Genomic DNA, 24051 nt, shown 5'->3' with positions numbered 1-24051 from the left:
GCGTAATAATATCGACTTTAATGGGGCCAACGAAAAAATTCAGTTTTTAATTTAATCTGTCAAAGGATAAAAACAGCTCGTGGTTGTTTACATTTTCTGGCATTTATAAAAAATGTATTTTTCTTTTTATTATTTTCACAGAGTATTTAAAACTATTAAAATAGATTTTTTGGACAACGTTTAGAAAACTATTTAATTCGTACAAAAAAAAAAAGAAAAAAAACTTATTTTGTTAGTCAAAATTAACTTTGAATCTAATAATATTTTAATTACTTTTTCGTTTCGCGGGGCACATTCAAAACGTGTGATTCCGTGGAAATATTGAACGTAAGAAGCACAGTTTTCAGACTCCATTTACTTTGGAGTTTCGGTCCGTGCGAGCGAAGGACTCGGAGGAAACTTTTATTTCTCGAGAATCGGAATCGGAATCGCCGGCGGCGAGCTGATGGCGGAACGAGAACGATCGCTTTAATATTCAACGTTCGTAATAGCCGGACATGAGGTTTAGGATTCGTTCAATTATTCAAATCACCGCCTCGTTAGGTCGGTCTAAATCGAGATCTCGGTTATGTCCGGAGGTAGCCTGGGAGGAAATCTAAATTTGCTCGTCGTGCATTTAAATGTTGCATCGGCTACATACGAAAGCATAATTTATGTATGTACCAACGAGGCGCGGCTGGCGATACCTAATCGATAGCAAGCGCCACTTCGCAATCGATCGAAACAACATTAAAGACTCAGCGCCGATGGTTATTTCGGTCTTTTTCTGTTCTTCTTCCTCCCTCCCCGTCGTTTTTACGCCGTCGAGAGTATCGTTTTACTAAAAAAGAAATTTTTAAGAAATTAGAAGAGAAGCTGGGAGATTCGTTCGCGCCGGCAGCGCAAAGCTTTCCTAGAGACTTTAACGCTCGTTGCCGAGCTTTAAATAATGCATGAGCAGCCAGTCAAAAAATAAGCGGCCGAGAGAGCCGGAAGGGAGTTCTTTCCTTTCTCCCGTCGGCCGGTATGCCGGAAATGAGAACGTAGACAAGCAGACGCCATTCATTTCTGATTCAGGCGAAACGTTCGCCGAGATATACAAGATCAGCTCGGCGAATCGCGGACGTGATCGCGTTTAATGTCGCAAATTGACGAAATTCGGCTCGAGCTTTTTTCGGGGAATGAACGGTGAAGAGTGAATTAATTATCCGAATATATTTTCAAGGCGAATTAGGCTCTAATTAGGCGTAAGAAAATTTAACACTGTTATACGACGTTAGGACGAGGGATACTCGGCGACGAATCGGAAGGGTCTTGGTCATTTTCACGTAGGATTGCCTATTAGTGCTTAATCGGCGCTTGATTAAAAATTACAGATTAAAGCTGCCCCGCGGGAGTTTTCGACCCGACTCGACTGACCAAACCGTAACTGAGTTTCGTACACGTCCTCGGGCTACGCTAGCTAAATTCCTCGAGTAGATAATCACGAGGGTGGCATATACTTCTGTATCCTTCAAGTACAAGGAAGTACAAGTCCGGCCTTCTCGTCTCAAAATACTTTCGTTTAAAACCAGCATTACCGTAATTCACTTTAAATCATATGTTAACTCGTAGTCTCGTTATTATTCGTTTAATTAATTATTTATTAAATTTTATAAGTATAATTAAACTGGTATCGAAGGAAAACGGTAATTTTAATTTGCGACAGCGGCCGATGGGGTTTTAAATGCGAAACACTTGCGAAAACGGAGAAAATTTGAAATATTAAAGACGACGGTTTTTTTCCCTTAAAAGTCCGCGTGACGTACACGTCGGGAGATGCATCTGGCCGAATTACATTGTTCATTTTCTCACACGCGCGCCCATACGATTAATTGTCGGCGAAACTCCGAACCGTGGGCGCCGGCGAGTATTTAGCATAAAATGTAAAATAAGCCGCGGCTCGGGCATAAATTGTATTCCCATTAGGAGGGTAGCGGGGACGCGGGTCGGGTGCATTTGAATACGAGCGGATTAAAAATTAAATATTACCGCGGAAAGGGCCGGCGATTAGAGCGCGCGCGGCAGGAATGAAAAACCGTCCGTGCTCGAAGGGCGGTGGAAAGGTAAAGGGAGGAGCACCGAAAGTTGCGCAAAATAAAGCGGACGGCGCCGTGACTCTTTGCAAAAAAAAAAAAAAAAAAGTAAAAAAAAATAAAAAGCGAAAAAAGGAGAGAGAAAAAAATTAAACGCTCTTTTAATAATTTGCAGCAGAGGCAACGAGGCGTTATTCCGATTTGACGGTGAATTTTTTGGCAGCTTGTGGACGCTTATTCTTGTAGCGAGAATCATATTTTTACGTATCGGTAATATTTATAAAATAATAAAACTTTCTTTTAAGATAACGGTACGGTTAATTTTTTTTTTTCTTTTTTTTTTTTCTTTTTACTGTTACATAAATCTCTCGGAACCGTCTGAATGCAAAAGCCTTCTCCCTTTTCTCATCCGAAGCTCGGCTAATAAATCCGCGAACGCAGATAATCACGGCTGCAAATCGCCATACGCGTTCTCGTATCGCCGCAGCTGCCAGGCCATAACCATTTTTCACAATTTCTGACGCGACGGCGGCGGCGATGCGAGCCCGGCACAAGTGCTCGTATCTCGCGGGCTTTCTTTCTTTCGCGGGACATTAAGGCCCGGAGCGGCGTGAGCGAAACGGTTAACTAAGACATCAGTCATAATACGCGAGACAACCGGATGCCGCGGCGGGCGGGAGAGACGTAAAGGGTCCTCGTAACTTCTCGTTTGCCCAGCTTTTGTTTGCGACGGCCCCGCCGGTCGCGAGAACGCGCGAGACGTATCTCTCCAGCGGCAGAAACTACCTTCACGTCTCGACGAGATTCGTACATCAAAGTTTATAGGATAAGAACGAAGCCGTTGAAACGAGCCGGGAGATTGCGGCCGTTAAACACAGCGAATTGCTCGACCAGCTTACTCGCGAATTCACTCGACTGAGTTGAGCAACGTCGAAACGTCGAAAGATATTCTTACGTATAATTATTGATTATTAATTAAAATTGATTATTTCGTTTCTGCTTGCTTCGATACTTTTAATTTAGAATTACATTATTTCTCGTAGATTAAAGTAGAAACAAAATTTTGCTCGCAAATATAACGAAAATGCACTTTGTACGCCGTACTGTCCGTCGGGTACGCTTGAAATTGGAATCTGCGCGATCGCACGAGCTCTCAACTTTCTAGCGCTAGCGCTTACCGTAGCGTAAGATAGACAAATGCGTTCTGGTCAGTTGGGAAAGCCCGGGCACGGCCCGGGACGAGAGATTTACAAGTTTAGTTACCGGCGATCACACCCTTGGGACTCAGGCTGATGGGACGCGCCGGCTATCGGTATGAAGTTCCGCGGAAGCCGGTGCCGTGCCGGAGTTTCGGCAACTCTTTCCGAGTGTACGCGCGCGCGATCGTGTTACAGGGATCGGGTCTTCCTAAGAAAACCGTCCAGGGTGAACCGTCGGGGGCGAACCGTCGCCGAAAACGAGATACGCCCTTCAAACGTTAGCATCCCGCGATCGATTGCTGGCGACCGTCTTCGTCGTTGAAGCCGTGCGAGAGCGGGAACGGCGGAACCACGGCGCCCGTCGCCAACAAATCTCTTCTACCTCCTAACCGTTACGGATAGCCGGCCATTAGAGTGTCATTTTTTCCCACATTTATGAATGACCAGTCGCGGATAAGCTCCCCGGCGGATATATCGCCGCGGGACCGGCGCACATCCCGCGCGCCACCGCATTTGTTTGAATTACTTTATATCCCGCGATTTTTTATTATCAGTATCTCCTTCGGCCACACGTGCTTTTGCGCTCTCCTCCGCCACAAGCGTACGTTCCCCTGGCCGGGAGAAATATACCGCGTTCCCGCCTTATCTCGCCTCGCGAAAGAAATCGCTCGTGCGTATCGGCCCGCGATTCCCTCGCCATCGAACAGCATCCGATTTTCCCGAAAGGGAGATCTTTTTTAAACACATATATATTTATTTCTTATCGCGTCTCGCAATATTTACGAAATTTAAGCGAAATATATTTTATATAAATCATAAAAGTGCTTGATTATAAAAAAAGAAATTTATCCCGATAGATATCAAAAGTGAGAAATATTCCCGAGCTTTTTAACGCGTTATTTAATTATGTATTTACGCCGTATGTGAAAGAATTTAATCGCGTCAATCGGCATCCTCCTGGCAGTATTGCACCACCGCAGAATACGGCGTTAGTTTCGTCCCGGCGATAGTCCTGAGCGTCCCGTTTGGCGGTCCAAAACCGCGTCGCGTAATGGGAAAATTTGCGTAAACGACGGGGTCATTAAGCGCCCCTCTTGCGCGCGAATGTGCGTGGCGGTCGCCAATGCGGAGACGGGGCTATAACTCGCGGTAATACCAACCTAACCGTGTACCCATGATTATAACGCTACCAATTAGTCAAGCCGGCTTAGGATGGCAACTCTGCCCCAGGACAAACGTCTATGTGTACGTACATATGTATATACGCCCGCCGCGCAGCATCCGCCAGCGCCAGAGAGAATCCGAAAAGGGTTTCGCCTACAAGAATAGGCACTTGCCGACAAAGCCCCAGAGTTTTTGATTTCCAACCTCGGCGAGAACGAAACGACGTCCCTCATTAATATGAAAATTTCTGAAAGACGCGGCAATTTTTTATTCCTCTTTGTATAAATTATTTTATTCGCGCATAATTTTATTATCTTTCAAATTGTAAAGAGAAAATAATGATCGAAATAATGATCTTTTAAGGAAGCCCGTAAGCTTGAAATTTATAATTGATTGAGGGAAAAGGTGATGGACAGGGGACGTTCCGTCTGCGCCTACCGCGAAATAAGAGGCGCGAGAAATTCACGGTTTATGGCGAACGATATTGCTCCGCGGTGGTTATATCGGTGTTTCGCGATACGTCGTCGCGTGTCGCGACGTGGTGTGCTGTGGGGGAGTAGCAGCGGGGCAAGTTTAGTAATTATTTAGCTAAATTGCGGAACACTTGGTGCCGGCGCGGCATATGTTTGCAGCCGGCGAAAAATCTCTGAATTAATGCTTCGCCATTAATTACGTTTATGAGTTCAAATTGTCTCGGTGTAACCCGGAATTTATGTAAATGTAGTTTGCGAATTCGACGATCACGTCGCCTGCGCCCGCCAGAAAATGCCATGTGCGCGTTCTCGCCTAGAGCGCGTCCGTAATTTGCTGCATATCGCGAGATACGTACGTGACGCAGCAGCAAACGTCCCAAGTGCAGCGTTTTCGCGTGGTTTTATCGCTCCGCCGGAAGTGCCGCACGCGAGCTACCTTCAAAAAACGTTCTCGCCCGCCAGAAATCGAATTGACATAGATCGGGAACGAGAGGATTAAAACGGTAAAATCATTGAAATGCTGTGCACGCGTATTAAATATTAAGCGTATTTAGCTACAGTTTAAATACTTATTTTATCAAAAGCTTATCAATCGCTTTTACTTAACTTATACACGCACGCGGTGTGCGTCGTATTTTTTTTTTTCCCCCGATAATGCGTTAGCTCATATTCGATCCCCGTCGTCGATGCGAATTTAATGTCTCATCTCTCGCGGTGAATAATCTTCTTCGCGGGTCAGTGAGCTGACATCGGCGGGTTTTGCGCGATATCAAATTTTGCAAAAATACATTTCTAAAGCCGCTTGTTTTACGCAACGCAGTCCGAGAGCAGTGTTGCGATAAAAATTATTCAGCGTCCGCTCACGCTCGGTCTCTCGGCCGGCGAATGATAGTCGGGAAATCGGAGAAATCAGATTTCCGATCCGATCAATCCGGCGAATTCGACTGGTCGGTTAATTTTACTTTGTACTACTGTGCGAGCTGTTTTTTTTTTTTTTTCTTCTCTTCTTACCAGCGCGACTGACAGGTTCGTATGAACTGACGTATTCTGCACCGCGGAGCGGAACGGCGCGGATCGGCGCCGCCAGAAGTAACGTTTTGCGCGCTCTTAACGAGTCCGCAAATTGAAAATCTCCGGAACGATTGCGCTGATTTCCAAGAGAGGTCGGACACGCGGCACCACGTTTGTTTTTCCTCCCCATTGCCCCCGCGACCCGCTCCCGGAATACAAGCCCTTCGCCCTGAGGCAGCCGGCGCTCGCGCTCTCTCGCTCTCTTTCGCTCTTTCCCTCCCCCTCCGACACGCCATAGGTATCAGCTGTTTAATTAATTTCGCCTTGTCCCGCATAAATGAAACGGAGAAACGTAATATGGGATCTGACGCACGCCGCAGGTTTTAAAAAGTGTCGGTGCTGAAACTCTGGCACGTTACGTCACTTATTTTCGAGATACGTCCGCGCGCGAACTGTTTCTTGCTGGCCCATCGAAAGAAAACGAAGTCAAACGTTTTTTATTTTTTTTTTAGATTTAAGGATTGACGCGAGATAATTATCCGAACTATATAATTTGGCTTGCACGCTCGAAGCGACAAAGAAATATTAAAATTTTACGCCTGCCATCTCGGAGCTGGCGGATTTCATTTTAGAGATTAAATTGAATTAACGGGATGCGTGTAAAATACAGGTACGCGTGATGTTTGTATTAGAAGTGCTTTAATTTCGTCAAGCGATATCGAAAATTTGTCCGCCTTTCGATTCGACGTTTGTTAATCGAGTATGGCCGGGCGACAGCGGGCGTTTTCACAGCTGTCCATCACCGCGGCCGCTATTAGGGTAGCTCTTGTAAAGTATGGATTTGAACCAGTTGTATAGATGCCGCGGGATAGGCACCTATCGTGCGTTTCGAGGATGCCGCGGGCCACGCTCGATATCGGCTTTATTAGTTCGCGGTAATAAATCAGGAGACAGATCAATTTTGCAACGCACCCCCTGATTTCCGTCCTGGGGACATCAGATACAAAATTTGCAATCCACCCGCGCAAACTGCGCCGACGTTCCTTCCGGTTTTCAGCTCTGTTATCCAATATTCACGCGACTGATATTTCACGAATATTTCGATATTAAGCATCGAGTTCGCGCCGTTTGAGAATTTTTCGGCAAAGCTCCGACAAAGGCTCTCTTTCTTTTCAAATTAAAATTGCTTTCTATTTAACATAGAGTAATTAAATTTCTCCGCGCACACAGCCCTTCGCCGCGCAGGTGCGTTATATTTACATTAAATTTCCCTCATGATTCAGAGAGGTGGCGGCGCTTGCCACGGCCCTTCCGGTAGTTTTTGAAAAATTAGTCTCTGCCTCGGTGCCCGATACCGAAACTATGGCGCAAACGTAACGCCGTGCCCATCGTTATTGCTTTTTACGTTTACTTTTCATCGCAACTATAACAGAGCGCGGCAATTGAATTTTGCCAAAGCCAGACGACGTCGCGAGCGAGCGAGAGCGCGCGAGCGAGCAACGTCCGTCAACAGTAAAATTCAAAGCGGCAACTTTTGGAAAATATCGTCGCCCCCGGACGCGCTCGAAAACGCGCGGGCACAAACGAGAAAGTAAGCTCGCCGTTTGACGTTTTTCGACGGGTTAGTACGACGACACGTCCAGCACAGAAATTAGCGTTACCGTGCGCGGCGCCGTTGGTTAACGATAGGCAGGGCGGGATGGCGAGAGCGAGCGAACGGGGGGAGGACGGGGCGGGAAGGCTGCGCTCGCGAGGGTGACCAGGCGGATGGCTTCCATATACATACATCGACAGGCGCACATCGATTATATGCTCGATTAATTCGCGACCGTGCCGAACCCTTGGCCCGCACGTCCGTCCATCCATTCGCTAACCCGCTTGCTCGCGCAACGCGCGCGAGATCGATCGCGCGCACGTGGACGCACGCACTTAGCGTTTTAAACTTTGCGGCTTTATCGACGAGGCCTCGAAAACAGCGGCGAACTAATTTCAATTATCGCCAATTAGGATTTCTACACGTTATACAATCAAAATGGTATGTTATTCTTCGCCAGGGGACTTTACGAGTTCGAATGAATACCTAATCTGTTTTTTTGAAACAGAGGTTTTTAAATACATTGCCCGGGGAAGAGCGCGACAGGATTGTTACTAATAGTGGCGTTTTATAAAATTTTCTCAAGGACCGGAGGATCGATCTGGAAATTTTATTTAAGATGTTTTAAATTGCGTTTTAATTTCGATACTCGCTATATATAGAAATTGATTTATAAGTTTATTTATAAGGTTTCGAAGTTTTCTACCGACATTCACGTTTTGTAAATTAAATGACCGCCTAACGCGTATACTCTGACGGGAGGGAAGTCGCCGGTGAAAAATGTACACGCTGGGTAGAAAATATAACGAATAATTCACTGCGGCGTGAAGGTACATAGCGTTGCTGCCCGCGTCAATAATTCGATTAAACTGTGCGTAGATGCACAATGCCGATGAAGAATCTGTCGGTGCGGTGGCCACTTTGGTCGACGACCCAGAAATTTCGGCATTCGCAGGATAGTCGATCTATGCTTGCAATTCCGGTGGACGGAGGAAAGGGGGCGAAGTGCAGTAGCGGCATATAGAGAGAGAGAGAGAGAGGAGAGAAGGGGGAGGGGGGAGGGAGACGAGAAACGGCCGTGCCGGCCGGGCGTTACGAAGGGATGGATTTGGATTTGAAGGGTGGCACAACGTGGAAGGAGGGGGTGGAAGGATCGGAGGTTGGTTGAGCAATTAGCGAGCCGTCAGTGGCACAGTGGCTGACAGGAGCCATACAACCTACTACCTCCCCCGCCTCTCTCTCTCTCTTCTCTCCTTCCCCGATAGCCTCTCTTCATCCACCTACGGCTTCTATGTGTGCATACTCGTATGCCTTACTCAGCTGGCAAGAGAAACCGACACGCGTTACCCCTAATTAGAATATCCGCTAGCCGATTACAGTGCTCGCCCGTATCCCATTGCGTTTGTCGATATCCCCAAGTTTTTTCATCCGCGCGATATGTCCCTCTTTTCTTTTCACGGTAGCGGTTAATTACTTTTTAACTGACGTAGAATGGAAACGAATTTTCGGTTTTCTTTTTTTTTTTAATTTTTTAAATAAATAATTAAATCTTTTTTTTTTTTTTGTAAAGATTTGTACCGTTCTTATCGATGGAATTTATAACGTGAAATTATTAAGGGGGCCAGATGCATCTTGGAAAATAAATTCGTAGGCTCGCGGCATGTTAATTGCATCGCTATCGAACGTCGCGGGTATCGCGGAAAATAACGATCGCTGGTCGCGTTTTATGACGCGTTGGATTTCAGCCGCGAGATCGATAATTAGAAATTACGCGATGGGATATTTTCCCGAAATCTTCATCGGGACTCGTTAGCGTTTTTAAGCGCGCCGAATTCCAATCAAAATCCTCGATCCGCGATATTAGAGAGGGGGAGTAATCTCTCGCAGAGAGAACTATCGCGCGGGCGCGCGCTCTCGGCGCGAACGAGGGGCACTGCGAGCGAACGCAATTATAATTTTAATTTCGATGGTATTTAATAAAGGGGTGCATCCTGCTACTCGCTTCGTTGGGCGGTCGACCCTCCACAGCCTGCCATACGGTTCTGCATGGACTAATTAGCAGTTATGGCCTGCGGACCGCACGAATGCATTCTGCCGGTGCTGCTGTTGGGTCGCGCGCCGTTGCTCTTTTAACGTCTCGAACATCTCGGCCGGCCGAAAGCGGCACCCGCGTTCATTCGTTAGATGTTTGTTATTACGCTGCATCTCTCGGGATTCTGCTTCAAATTCAGAAAATTTTGTTACCCACGCGACTTGCATCACTCGCTCGATATACGCGGGTACAGATATACATCCTTTGTTTCTTTATCCCTTGCAAAATCGAGTTGGAAAAGCTGCTTTAGAAATTTTACGAGAAAAAAGAGCAGAAAGAGAAATGTTTTGTAGTTCGCGAGACGGCCTGAAGAACGATTGCCTATCGTGACTGCTCCCGTTGGGATCCGATTTAATCCTGGAGCTTTTTCAAATTTTTATACGTGTCACTCGATTACGCCCATTTATTTGACATGTGGGACCCGTCTAAAACCGTGCGCCCTAACTTGATGACCGGTCTCGGAAGTTTCGCCGAATTAGTTTAGCCGACGTGGACTCAATCGCGCTTTCGCAATGCGCCGTTTCTTTTTTTTTCCTCTCGGCTTTTTTTAGAGAAGAGACTTTGAAATAGAGAAAGAGAAAGAACGAAATAGGCAGGGGGACCATATTCGGTGGCGCACTGCGCACGTTGAATCGAATTACAACGTAGACGTGACGCGGCAATCGAATCGAGGCGGCGACGAGCGCACAACGAATCCATCAGGTCCGCTAATTGTCAAAGTACCGACGACGTGGCCGTGTCGGTGGAGAAGCGCCGACATCGGCCGGCAAACAACGGGCGTGAGTAATTAAGTTACCGTTTTATTTCCCTCCACGGCCGTCGGAAAGCCGCGCGCGGTGCGACGTTCCGCGCGTTCTCCATCCTTCCTTCTCTTCTTCGGTTCCAATCGCCCCCGCGATTCTTCTCGATACCTTTTTTTCTCGATTTCATCGATTCCATGCACCCTCAATGCGACTAATTTTTCTCTCCCCTTTTTCCGTTTCTCTTTCTATCTCTCTTTCTCTTGTTCGACCGGCCGGCAGTCACCAGTTCGTCCGCGTTGCGCCGCGCGCGGCCGGCAGCGCGTTTCGGTCAATTTGCGGCCGAGTCGGGCGAACATTCGCGATTCAATTATACCGACAACGAAGTTTGCTCGGATCAAATGCCGAAAGGCTGAAAATCAATCCGGGGTGCGATCGGTTTAATGGGGGCACGCACCACGTGCCGCGGCCATTATAGAGTATACCCCTTACTCCGCCGCCACCACTGCCGTCGCCGCCGCCGCCGCGCTACTCGCTTCCATCATCAACCCCCTGGTCACCCTCGACACCACTGACTAGTCTGTCTCACCCGCTCTATTTCACCCCCCGCGCGTGTACTCTTCTATCTATTCATATACGTATCGACGCTGCCACTTTTAGCTCGCGCAATTTAAGACGTTACAATGACAGATTTTTTATTCAGTAAATTACAAATAGAAAAATTATTTTTTTAATTAATAAGCACGATTGTGACATAAAAATAATTACAGTTAACGAAAACAAAATATAAGCGTGGGTTAAAAAAAGAAAAGAAGAAGAAAAGAGCGCAAAAAAAGCGTAAGCGAAATGCTTTGTATGAATAAAGTGAAACGTATATACTCGAAGGTAGTTCTACCCCAGCCGGCAAAATCGCATTACCCTGCCGCGGGAATATACCCCGCAACAGATAGCCGTAAAGACCCTCTCGCGACGGTGAACCGCCATCGGAAGTTTCGTCGTATCGAGTGCATGGCGAATCGAGGCGCGCGGGGTGACGTCGACCGAATATATTAGCCCGGGCCATTAACTCTCCCCGGGGAAAAGAAACAGCTCGAATTCCGCCGAAGATATTACACGCCGATTATTTATCCACCGCCGTCGCCGCGAGGCGCGTTTTCAACGGTTCGCGCGATCGATCGTGCTTATAAATCGAACCGAATTCAGGCCGGCTGATTCGAGATCCATCAATCGCAATCGAGGCACCTCACCCCGTTCCCCAGATGTTTAATAACCCCCTCAGCTGGCCGTTCAGGACGATGCACGTGATAGCGGATAAGCCTTGGGGTGAGACGCCGCGGCTGAAGGGTGTCGAGGAGGCGGTTCGGGGGAATAGGAGAACGCGGGCGGCAGAGAGGAAAAGAAGGAGGGTAGGGTTGAGTTGCATATGAGCGATTGCCACACACGGCGTGTAGCGCCGGCCGTGGCGGCGGCATTTACGTTAATTAAATTTCCCCGGACCGTAGGACCAATCCTCCAGTCTCTCCTCACTTTCAACACCGAGCCCCTCTTTCTCTCGTGCGTTTCTCTCTCTCTCTCTTTTCGTCGACCATCAGCATCCGGTCCCTCGGCCCCATCCCTCCGTTCTTCCCGCGCGACCGCTGGCTCCAGCATCAATCATTGCACGCTCAGGCTCACTAGCCGGACTTCCAACCACGTCGGGAGGATCGAGTCGCGAGAGACTGTTTAAAATTGTGAGTTCGCGCGCGTACGCTTCAACGTTGTGTCTTTTTCTTTTTCTTTTTCGCCCGCTCTTGGTTTACGAGCCCAGACTAAGCGCCGTTGATTCAACCATCTCGATGCTCTCCGCAAGAGAGTGACGAGAGACCGGACGCGCCTGTCCTTGACGTGTGTCGCTCAAAAGCCACGATTTCGCGCTAACTAGCGGACGGTACCAATTAAAGGTTGCCGGGGACGGTTTCCTTGTCGCGTGCTCTTAAATGCTACGCGAGTGAATTTTCAATTTTAATGAAAGGGAATGCCAGGCGCGCCGAGAGGGGAGCCGGCTAATCGATCGCGTTATAGGATAAATCCCCTGGGTAACGGGTAAAATACATGAAAATATGATTGACCAGCTTTTGTTGTAGGGGAGGAGAAACTGAAAGAACCTCCAGTAATTATTTTATCAGCGATACGCGTGCTTTTTCGACCGGCAATCTCGAACTGAGCAATTCAATTCCGGGCGTATTTGCGCACGGCAAAACTCGCCGCCTTTGCCTCGTCGGACTTATAATCGACTTTGCGGAACAATTCTATAATCCCCTAAACTTAATTAAGGGCGAATGAACCCCGATCGCGGGGCAGAACTCGGGTTAACTTTGCCATAAACAAGAACAGTATCTTCGTCCTCGCGGCACGGAAAACTTCGTTACGCTTTCGGGGATGGGCACGCGCCGGCAAGACCGAGGCAGTATCCGAAGACAATCGTAAGGAGCGGGAATAAGGTCGTCTCGGAGGACCGCCGGCGGCTGACCAATGTAATCGCTTGTAAAAATGTAATAAAGGATCAAAGAGCGTCGACGAGAAGAATATTGCGCCCCGTGACGGACGAGCCGTATAAAGCGATCTTGTTCTTGAGCGACATATCTTTGCTCACTTTTACTGTTATCTTTCTTTCCGCGCAGATATTAAATTACCGGATAAATTAATAAATAAAATTTACATTTAATTGTCTACGCCTATGATTATAGTCCGTTTATAAAATTTTAAATATTTATTTTATTTGAATTTTTTTACGTGTATTACGTGAACTGGAAATGACGCATTTCCCGTAGCTTTCTCTCGAATGATCGTCCGGTTAAATGCAAGCGACCTCGCGGATTTTATTCCGGCAGATGTTGCATACACGGAAAGAATTCAGAGTGCTCGGCGAAGGAAGACGCATACGACAAAGTCTTCAGAGTTCTCAAAGCGCCGGGGCTTTTTACCGGCGAGCATTTTCCTTGGGAGTCGAACGGGCGGGAAGGGGGACGATTGGGAGTCCCGCGGTATTTCTATATGTCCTGCATCCTGACGGGAAGCGAGACCGAACGCACCCTCGAGCACGAGCCTGTGCCCGAAAGGGCACTCGTCCGCGACCGGAGTATTTCATATTTACCTATCAAAGGTAGACGCTTTGTGCAGTTTATATTAAATCACGGTACAGTTACGGGATGTCAATAAGACGGATCCTTCACCCTTCGCGGCATCCTGTCGTAGTCGTCGCCGATACAGGACCGTTCACAGAACTGCCGAGCCGCTTTTTTACGAGAAGCTATTAATTTTCAAACGGGCAAAAATAAAAACGACTCCTTGTCAGGATTAAAATCTTGCTAACGATAGATCTTTTTATTTTTTTTTCTCCCGCTAAATACAGATCGATTCTAAACCGCGAGAAAAATTTCAAGTTCGAAAATGTTAGATTTGAGCTGTCCTGTATCTCTTACACTCGATAAGCATATTTGATATTAAAATAAAGAAAGCCCGCTGAGTACATATACGTTTGATATTTTTAAATTGAAATATTAATAAATAAAATCAAGCGAAAAAATAATTAATATTCCCATATGACTTTAAAAATTATAAATTTAGATTGCAGAGCGATTCGAGTCCGTGTATATTTTATATTATCCCAGTGCTTATGCATCGAGGCTAACTGCTTATTTAGGGTATCGATAGCGCATCACAGAGCGGTAGTTATCATTTCCGGCTCCTATTTGCCGCCTCGCTCACGCCCGATAAATTTACACGCCGCCCTCGGGAAACCCGAACCGCCGCAAACCGGTCTCCCGCGTTTGGATTTTCCATATTTTTATAAGTCGAAATTTAATAAGAGTCGCTGAAAACATCGGCGAAAATCGTCCAGCGCTGGAAAAATTCAAACCGACAACGAGGAAACAAAAAATCGTCGGTAATTTAATCGTTGATGATTTGCGCGATACATTTAATAGCCTGTTTATCAGCCGTTATTCGGTTTCCTCGGTTTATCGGAAAAGTATCCTCTTCATCGTTTCCACGCCCCATCTCCTTTGTCTCGCTCGCTTACGCCCTCGCTCGACTCTCCTCCAGTTCTTCACCTCTTTTTCGCTCTCTTGTAGCCTCCACACAATCAACTAGAAAATATAACGGAAATCAACCCGGGCGAAGTCGCTCGGAATTAATGAATGAAATCAAACCCGTCCCGTTTGTTGATTCGTCATTGACGGACGGGCGGCAAATCGCGAGAGAACTCTCGGCATCGCGAGGGGGCTCGGAAAACGAGCGGGGGCGGGGGGAGAGAGTCCGTTGCAAATTCCGATCGATATGATGCATACACACCCGGATCCCGATTGCGTTATTACCGTCGAGTGCCATTAAGACTTCCAATTAGTCTGACGTTCTCCTGCCACGTGCGTGTGTGGCGTGCGTGTTTCTCGCTCGAAAAAAAACTGCGGGGCTAAAACTCCAATGTGGACGGGCGAATGTTTCATCGGGAGGCATTCAGATAGATGTAACAAAAAAATAAAATAAAAAAAAAGAAAAAAAAAAACTGTGCGACGCGATCGATAATATGATTGCTGTAACGTTACGCGCCTCGCGCGATTACAACCACCAGCACGCGCAATCCGCAAACAAGCGTACTCTCTGCCCACCGGTATCAGTCACCACTTTTGACTCGACGACACTTACGTAAACGTGAGATGCGCTATTTCATTCGCGCCGCGTTCTAATTCCGCGTCAATCGGTCGGCGACGCTCCCTTCAGCGGTCAGTTCACCGGGAACGAGTTTAACAATTTAATTGTGTCTATCGACTCGCGAGGGATTTATCACGTCGCCGCTGCGTTCGCCACGAGCGGATATTTTTTTTTTCCCTTCCCGTCCGATGCGATTAGATAAGGCTCGACGTTGATCGCGTTACGAAGGAACGCATCGATTATGCTTTCCGCTCCCGCAGGAATCTATCCGTAGCTTATCTCATTTATTACACCCCTGTTTCGTCGTCGTTCGACGGTTACTTTACAACCCTCAGATAGGGGCGAGTAACGTCTTTGTTTTCGCCGCAACATCCCGCGACCGCAGTGGAGCCGCTTCCCATCGTTCGGCAATCGTCTCGACCCGCGGAACGGAACGAGACGTGCGTATAGAAATAACGCGAGATAAGAAACACCGAGATTCCGCCCATCGCCTTTCTGCTCTTCCTACATATATTTACTTATCGCAGACCGAAATTTTTTAATAAGCGAGATAAATTATAATAATTTGATATTTAAGTTTCCCGTTACGGTCATCAATTTTATTCACAGAAAATATTATATTTGATGTATTATTTCAACTTTTTTTTAATTTTAATGTTCTTCTAATTAATTAAATTACTTAAACAATTCAATTATTTTACATAGTAATAAATTAATTTTTATTAGAAATAACAAAAAAAAATTTTAATTACAGATTTTTTTAATTACTACAGATAATTTTAATTACATGTAAAAATGTAAATAAAAAATATAAAAAATAAGTAAGAAGCTAGTCTATGAAAAGAGAGGAAGAGAACTTGTGGTCGTTTGAGAAAGGAGATTGGCTTGGAAGAGAGAATACCTAGTTGTTAGCGAGCGCGAGGCGGTCGGGGGCTACCAGATAAGGCGTGGGCATAAACGTCCGCAGATAAGGGTAGTTTGCACCCCCGTTGTGGACAGTTAGCCTTAAATGAGTTGGGGATGAGACGTGTAAAGGCCTTTGTTGCGTTAGCTCCGTTTTCCTTGGCTCTCGAAATCAGTTTCGTCGCTGTTATTTTATCGAGCATCGAGCGTTCAGTGATAAGAATCGAGCCGTCCGACAACCCACTGTCATATTAGATCGAAGATATTTTTAATAATTTTTACTCAGTTATCGCGTTAACAATTATTGCTTACGGACTTGCAAGAAATTGTTGAAAAAGTATATATTATTAAAAATTTTCTTCCGGCCAGTTCATTATCAGTTGAATCAAATTTCCGAAATTTCAGATAGCATTTCTTTGCATTCTGATAGTTTGATAATACTCAAGGCTTGACTCTTGCGACTTGAAATGCCCAATATTGCACGCCCGAACGACACGGCGATCCGACGAATGCGTACAAAAGTCCTGTCGCACTCCGTTCTAAATTCTGCTTATCTAGCGGCGCTTCGACAGTAATGTGCCAGCGTATTATGTAGAACCGAGCATCCCTTTTGCCGTGGAAGGCCACCGAGCGGCGGTGCCGTTTAGCGTCAGATAGCGAAAACGTATGAGAGACAGGGTGAATCCACCCTTATCTTAAGGGTAGCTACTCAATAGCTAGCCGCGCCGAAATTTCTCTTGTCCTCTTGCACTTCTCGCGGCCGTGGTATCTGTGACGCCACAGGCGTCCTCGTGTTATTTCTCGCGTTTAAAATTATTTTCTTTTTTGCTTTTTTTTTTATGAAATTATAATGACGCATATTTGTGGTCATTCTTGAAAAATAAAATAAATGAATAAACTAATTAATAACATAAAATAATTTGTAATGTATTAATGTAAATGAAAAACAAATGTGTGTATTTAAACGTATTTTTATTTTTTTTTTTTTTTTTTTTTACATTTACATGTCAGAGCGATCGTGGCTTGTTCGCTAAAAGAATTTTACGATTAGTCGGAATTAATGTGAAAAACAAACGTAGTGGCTCGCAGCCACAGGACTCACGCGCATAATTTAATGCTCGACGGTGGAAGAGCCGTGAGGTGAGCTCTATGGGACGCTTAGGGTTACTTATACTTCGGTAGGGGTATGTGGGTAATGTGCAGGAGTGCCTCCGGGTAGGTGCTTGCGGTAAATCTAATAACGTTGTAATGCCGTTATACCCCCCTCAAAGTTGGCCCGTAAGTTTCTGCGGAGCCTGTTGGCTCCGACTGCCGTGCCGAGAATTCCTAACGCGTGTACGATTTTAGCTGCCAACGTGCGTATGCGCTAGTTAGGATCTACAGACTCGGCGAAAGAAAAAGGAAAAGAAAGGCTGCAAGAAGCTTCGTACAAAGGAGCGCAGGGCGAGTTCGTATATATGCCGCAAAGTCTTTGATATTTATTGAGGAAATTACATTGATAATTAATACTCGGCGCTATAAAGACTCTCGGCGATAGTTCGCAATTTCGGGCTTTCGCATTAATAAATCGCGCTTAATTTATAATCAACCGAACTTGTCGAAGATGTTGGGGCTGCGCCAGTCAAGTAGTTGCGCCGCCGCTAAATCGATACGATTCGCCGATCAGAATTTCACGCAGGCAGGCAACAGGTAGCAGTTAATGCCGATCTAGCGGTTGCCCGATAAAAATTCGTGCGAGCTTTTTTCAGACGACGAAACGCTATTGACGCTTCTCTCTCTCCGTCTGGCTCACCTTTCGTTTCTCCTGCTTTTCCGCTTTCCGCTGACAGACGCCCTCCTCTCTGTAGATATATGTCACGAACGAAGGTAAGCGCTCGCAGTCACCCGAGGGTGTTCTGCAAACTATGCTCGCGAAAAGTTCAACACAACTTCATAGCATCGGTGTTTCGTGGGCGAATTACGAGGGGTGAGAAGGGACTCGAAGCGCTCGGTGGAGGCACGGCGAGGCGAGAGGGAGGGGCACGAGGGGGGGAGGAGAGCAGCTTGGTGGTAAATTTGTTCTAGCGTGAGCTTACATGGGTTACGTTAAGTACATAGGCGTCTGGGGCTGGTTAGCTGTATCTACTGAGGTGAAGGAATATCTCAGGCTGGCGCGTGAAACTTGGAGCGGCCTGTAGCGCGAAGAATACGCGAATTCCCGTCGCCGTGACATACCGCCGACTTTGTGCAAACGTAGACGTCAATTTCGTCCGGGTAACATTGTTCTTTAGACGGACAGTTAAATGCATCGTGGGCGCGGCCAATGCAAAATCGACTGTTTGGTCTGCTCCGGTCTCGAATCGCTTTTTTTTTTTCTCCCTCGTCGCATTTTATCACCGCGAGCTCGTTCTCTTTTTACACCTCTCGGTCACGCCGACGCCGTAAGCGCACCCACACTCGCTCGGAAGCAACTCGGAGATAAAAATCAGTAATTAGCCCGGACCATTATGGCGGCTGTGTGAAAAATTAGCGAGTCGTGGGGTAACCGCCCCTCTGGGCATAATCCTGCATCGGTAACGCCGTGTACCAGCGTGCATCCAACCTGTCTCTGATTTATACGGGTTTGCTATTAATTATACCCATCCACTACGCGGCCTGCACTTTCCCGCGCGCCGTCTCGTCGTTCTCGTCTTTTTCTCCGCGTCTACTTTATCAATCGCTCCTTCTTTTTTAACGCTTGCGCGAGAACTTGGAGCTTTTACACCCATTCATGTTTATTTAATTTAAACAAATTAATACAGCAAGTCCTTTTTGCAATTTATTTCCTTTCGGGATGTCTTGGCGCTTGTTAAAGCGTCTAAAAAAATTGTTAACTTAAAAATTAACGTTTATAGAAAAGGGCGCACCGTTCTGTAATCTGAACGGAGAAGTATTCAAGTGATATTAAAATAAAATAGATAAAATAAGAGGAAGGAATGCATGCGGGCGTGTCTATTAAATTGTTCGACGTTTCTATGAAATGAATTGCGTCAAACCTCAAATGTCGCTGCAACGAGAGCGCGCTTTCTCCGGGTCAACTTTCGAACTGTCAAATGTTTTTATTTTGTTTTACACGCGCCAAAGAATTCGAACCATCGCGTCGAGCCGAAAATTCCGTCCCGGATTTTGCGCCGGTCGTTGTTTCGACTGCCGCTGGCCGGACTCGACGGGTTGCGGCGCAATTAAATTAAATGCTTCGGATTAATTGTTCGAAAGCAGTTAAATTAGTTGCGTTTGTTTCGCTCGATTTTTGCGCAATCTCGCTGCGGAATGCGTGAGATGCACGCATCGGGGGAATTTCGTTACCCGCGGCCCCTCGCGCGTTATATAGCTCGGTGCCCTGCGAAATCACCGCGATGCAAACGTATCAACGCGGAACGATGGCGTGCCCCGAAAAATTCATTTGCAAAAGCCGCATTCGACGCGTCTCCGTCACGCCGAGCGAGAGGGAATACCGCGCGATCGGCTCGGCGCACGCATTTTGTCAGTACTTGATTAAAAGCTTAAATCGAGTCGACCCAATTATTAATGTAATGCACAGTGGGCAATGCAAATTTCACAATTATAACAACAAATTTGATGTATAACATTGAATTTTAAAGCATCGTTGACCAGAATTTAAACCGCCAAATGCGAAATTTATAAAATTAACCTACATAAATCTGCATTTCCCTCTGATTTCATATATATTTATTTTAAAAAATAATTGCGCGCATGTAGAATGTATTCCCGATCATATATTATACTTTGCCACGGGAAAGCGAGTTAACTTCTGAATAAAAAGAAAAAGAAATAGAAAAACAAAAAAAAAAGAAAAACAAAATTAAAAAAAGAAAAAAAAAGATTCGGACACTTGCATTGCGTACGGTGCATCGGGATTTTCTTTCGATACCACGGCGAAGATCCCCCTATTATCGCGCATACCGCAGCCACTGAAGTCCACCCAGTGGCTCTTCTCGATGATATTCGACCGGCCAATCCCCGTGGAGGATCGCCGCCCGGTATAGCTGCATCCGAGCAGCCGAGTGCCGCGTTCTAGAGTGCAGCTGCAGCGCCGGCGCGGACTCTTGAGCCGCATTGCTCGGATTCTAGCGAGGATGCGTCTAGGAGCGAGAGGCTGACGAGCTCGCAAGTAACGCGCCTGTAGAGACATGGTCAGACTGGCATCCGGCCGCAAGCTCTCGACCTCATCGCAACCATACGCTGGCCCTCCCCGAGTGCTCGTCCTCAAACCCGGCTTTCGAGCTTCGCCCACCCACGCAGAGAGAGAGAGAGAGACTATCCTATACCTCACCCTCGTCCTCCCATCGTTCCTCCGAACGGGAGAGCGCGCAACATGTCGAGACATTCGGGACACGACGGATCGAGGAGAGATATGCATCATTTGGTTACCCGACTGGCCGACTAGGCGCGTCTCCGATCCGGCGTGCCTACGGATGCATCCTCGATCGGATTGGCCCGGGCGATCGGTATGCGAAAGGGTCCTCCAGTCAAGATTTTCAGCATAACTGTGCGAGCATGCCGCCCGGATTCGGATCCACGAGTCTGCGTTCCGATATGTCCGCGCGTCGGCGTGCCCCTATGCACTCGTGTGTTTCGTTACCGGAAAACGTTATGTCGCCTGGTAACCGTAACAGCGGGAGAGTAATAGGAACGCTAATACGAAATACCGACAAACACTCGTATCGAACGCCGGGCATCAGCCGTTATTAGGGAATTATTGTCTCTATAATTTTTTTTTTCTGTAACGCAGATGCTTTAAAAAATAGAAATAACACGAGAATCAATTCGCGCGACATTGAAAGAATTTACCGTATAATTTTACCTTTTTTAATTTCAGTAGAATATTTGTACAACCAATGTTCACCGTGGGACATAGTCATTTACGTTAAGCATAATGTTTCGGCAAAATTATTTGTAATTCGCCGCTTTCCCGAGAGGGGCAGCCGTCCTTTCTTTTTTCCATAAGAGTTCCAACACTGATACACGGATCGGTCGTTCGTTCAGTAACGCGCATTCCCGACACCGAAATTGCATACCTCCGTGTACGCGCACATACGGGCTGAAACAAACGAATAGGGTTGTTCGAGCGCCGTAAAGGGTCCGGTGGGACGAGACGCAGGGTCGAACGGGGCTGGAAATTCGCGCGGGGGTTGCAGGGAAGCAAAACGGTGGTGGATGGTGGTGCCGGTGACTCGGTCGCGCGAGAGAGCAAGGGGTTTGGGAAACGTAATCGCTCTGACCCCCCGCCGCACCTCGACGAACTGCCCCGCGTTTCGTCTCTCTCTCTCTCTCTCTTTCACCCTTCCCATGCCTCCGCTATTTATTGCTCGCACTCGGCCGGTTCACAACATAAATATGTTACACCTATGGCCGCACCTATTGCAACGAATCCACGAATTCCTTCGCTGGGCAAACGAAGAAAGAACACCGTCGAACTATAAATTAGCTCGTCCAATTTATTACGCAGATATTTTCGTATTCGTATACTAAACGAGATAATAACGCTTAAAACTTATTTCTAAGAAAAGAATTTTTTTAATATTTTTGCAGGGAAATATACAAGTTTTCTTAGTACGCAGAATGTTAAGTATAAAATTTTTTTAATCTATAGCCTGAAATTTTATCGATAAATTTGTAATAAATTTTGCTCAAATATGCTTGTAATATGAGAATTAATTATAATAATATTTAATCAAAAATGGGAAAGTTGCGATAAATAATTTGTTCGATATTATTATTAGAAAGAATGTTTCTAATTTTACAGTGTAAAAGTTAGTTATTTACTCGTTACTTTATCTCGTTATTAAGAATATACTTTCGTCTTGTTTCACGTAAAAATTACACTCGATTTTTTTTTAATGCTTTCGTTACACCCTCAAGAAATGCTTCTCTCAGGATGTATGAGCAGAGGGTGCTTATTTGAAGGGCGGTAGCATCGAGGGTTAAGTTTCAAAGATAAAAGAAAGACCAACTGTTGAATATCGGCTTCCACTGGCACTAACGTCTGTTATACAATATCAAATCTTCTTACATGCCTTGAATTACACATATAAAAAAATCTCATTACGCACATGCACATTTTATATAACGCTACTTATATTATTAATCACATTCTACGCGAATAAAATAATCTCTTTAAAAGATTTTATTACATTTCTCATGAATTTTTCTCGATTTTATAAAATAATTAATTATTAAAGTATTTAATATTATTAACACTTAAAAAAAAAATTTATATAATTATCAATTTTTCAAGCTTATAAATTTATTTTATGAATCATGCATTTATTTTAATACGTTTCTTATGAACAAAAGTATAATTTCGACAGGATAAATTATTTTCCTACCTTGTCCGAAATTTGTTAAAATCTGGTCTTGCCGGTGGCTCGTGACTTCTTAATGAGAGCGATAGTTGACGATATCAGGTTTCTTAAAGCACAGTTAAATCTTTCACGTCACAGGAGTACAATATGCCTGATTAATTTATACGCGTTTTAAGGGACCCGACGAGAAGAAAAGCGAAAGAAAGAGATAAGACGGCGAGGATAGGCAAAGGAGTAAGGGGGGTGATAGACAAAATTTGGCGTAGGAAAGAACGGCTTAAAGTGGCTCGCGCGAAGAAACCGGAACCTAGGTTAAAGAAAGACACGTTCTTCCCGGCGAACCGTCGTCGTTTCGACCCCTCGGAAGCTTCCTCGCAAGCGCCCGTTCTCGCGCGCGCACCGGGCTCTCGCAGCTCCGCGAATGCACGTGCAACTCGAACGCGTGCCACGTGGTGTTTGGTCGGAGTGGCAGGAACGCGAAAGCTGGAGCCGGAGCGGCGAGCTTGCAAGCTACCAGGCGCTTTCATTGGCCGATGGGTGGAAACTGCGCATGATTGCGGGTGTGGCTCGAGCTTTAGGGGCGGAATAAGCTCGGGTCGGTGATAGGACACCCCGAAAGAGGGCACGTCTCCATGGGTGGGCCCCGGGTGCCCCGGTCTCCACCTCGCCACCCTCTCGTGACTCGAAGCTTTTTCCTTAATCTCATAACGAGCGCGAGAACTGCTCTCCCGTCCGAGGCTCGAACTTGCGAACTAGCTTCTTCCGCACGAACGGGCGTGCTCTTTCGAGGCGACGGAATGGCGGCATTCGAGTATCCGCGGAGAAAAGCATGCGGCAAACGCGGGGATTAAACGCCAAGTAGTAACGGTAGTGTTAAGTCAGGCACCGCGGTGGAGCGACGAGATGCGCCCTGGTTCGAGCCTTCCGAGTAACGTTATACATATAAAAAAATCAATATGTAATTGTACAATATGCACGTTAGAAAGTGAAAGTCGTGATTGCGTAATAATACTTTTATGTAGTAACGCTTTTCATAATCAGAATACTTAATTGTCGTCAGAAAAATTAAATGATATACTTTTTGTGAATCTGTAATTACGTAAATTTTAAAATAATTCTTTCAATTATTTTATTACTTAATTAGAGACATTTAAAAGATTAAAAATAAAAAAATCGGGGTACTATTAATTAAAAAAAATATTAAATTAAATAAAATTAATAAAATAAAAAAATATATTCGCTCCCACAGTTTCTTTTCTAAAGCTTTATTCATTCACATAAATACACGTGCATATATCTGTACTATTCACAAAATACAGAAAATATTATTTTATGTTCTATTAAAAAATAATTGTACTAATTTAAGAAAAAGTACAAATATTGATTACAATAGCGGCACAAAATAGTTTTCTTTTTTTAGCAACAGGTGGAAGGCTTTCGAAGCATATACTACCAAAAAACATATGTATAATATATACATATATATACGCGTGTACGCACACACGCCCACGCGTGAGTAGAAAAAAAAAAAAGATGAGAGGACTTTGAAAGAATAGATAGACGAAGAGAGAAAGTGTAAACGACCGATTTATTGGAATGCAATTCTCGCCGGTGCATTTAAACGAGTTCGGATACTTGCGCGACGTTTGCTCCGGTCGTTAATAAACGCGTGCGATTCGCGGATATCTGACGAAGCCGCAGATCCACAGTAAAGCACGGGGCTAATTATAGCCAGCCGATAAATAAATCGGACCGATCCGAACAACAGCCTCGACGAAGCTGGAGTTC

General features: G+C 45.8%; 1 protein-coding gene across 1 annotated transcript in view; it reads right to left on the bottom strand.

Annotated features, from left to right (window-relative positions):
* LOC139107507 (LIM domain only protein 3) overlaps nucleotides 1–22808 on the bottom strand; it is a 72590-nt gene extending 49782 nt beyond the window's left edge. Inside the window, exon 1 of the mRNA XM_070665167.1 lies at nucleotides 22288–22808. The gene's annotated coding sequence lies outside the window, so the exon portion shown is untranslated. The remainder of the gene's footprint in view (nucleotides 1–22287) is intronic.
* Between the last annotated feature and the right edge of the window lie 1243 nt (nucleotides 22809–24051).

The sequence above is a fragment of the Cardiocondyla obscurior genome, linkage group LG13 (assembly GCF_019399895.1).
Source record: "Cardiocondyla obscurior isolate alpha-2009 linkage group LG13, Cobs3.1, whole genome shotgun sequence".
Classification (NCBI taxonomy): Eukaryota; Metazoa; Arthropoda; class Insecta; order Hymenoptera; family Formicidae; genus Cardiocondyla; species Cardiocondyla obscurior.
This window is presented reverse-complemented; position numbering and strand designations above follow the sequence as displayed.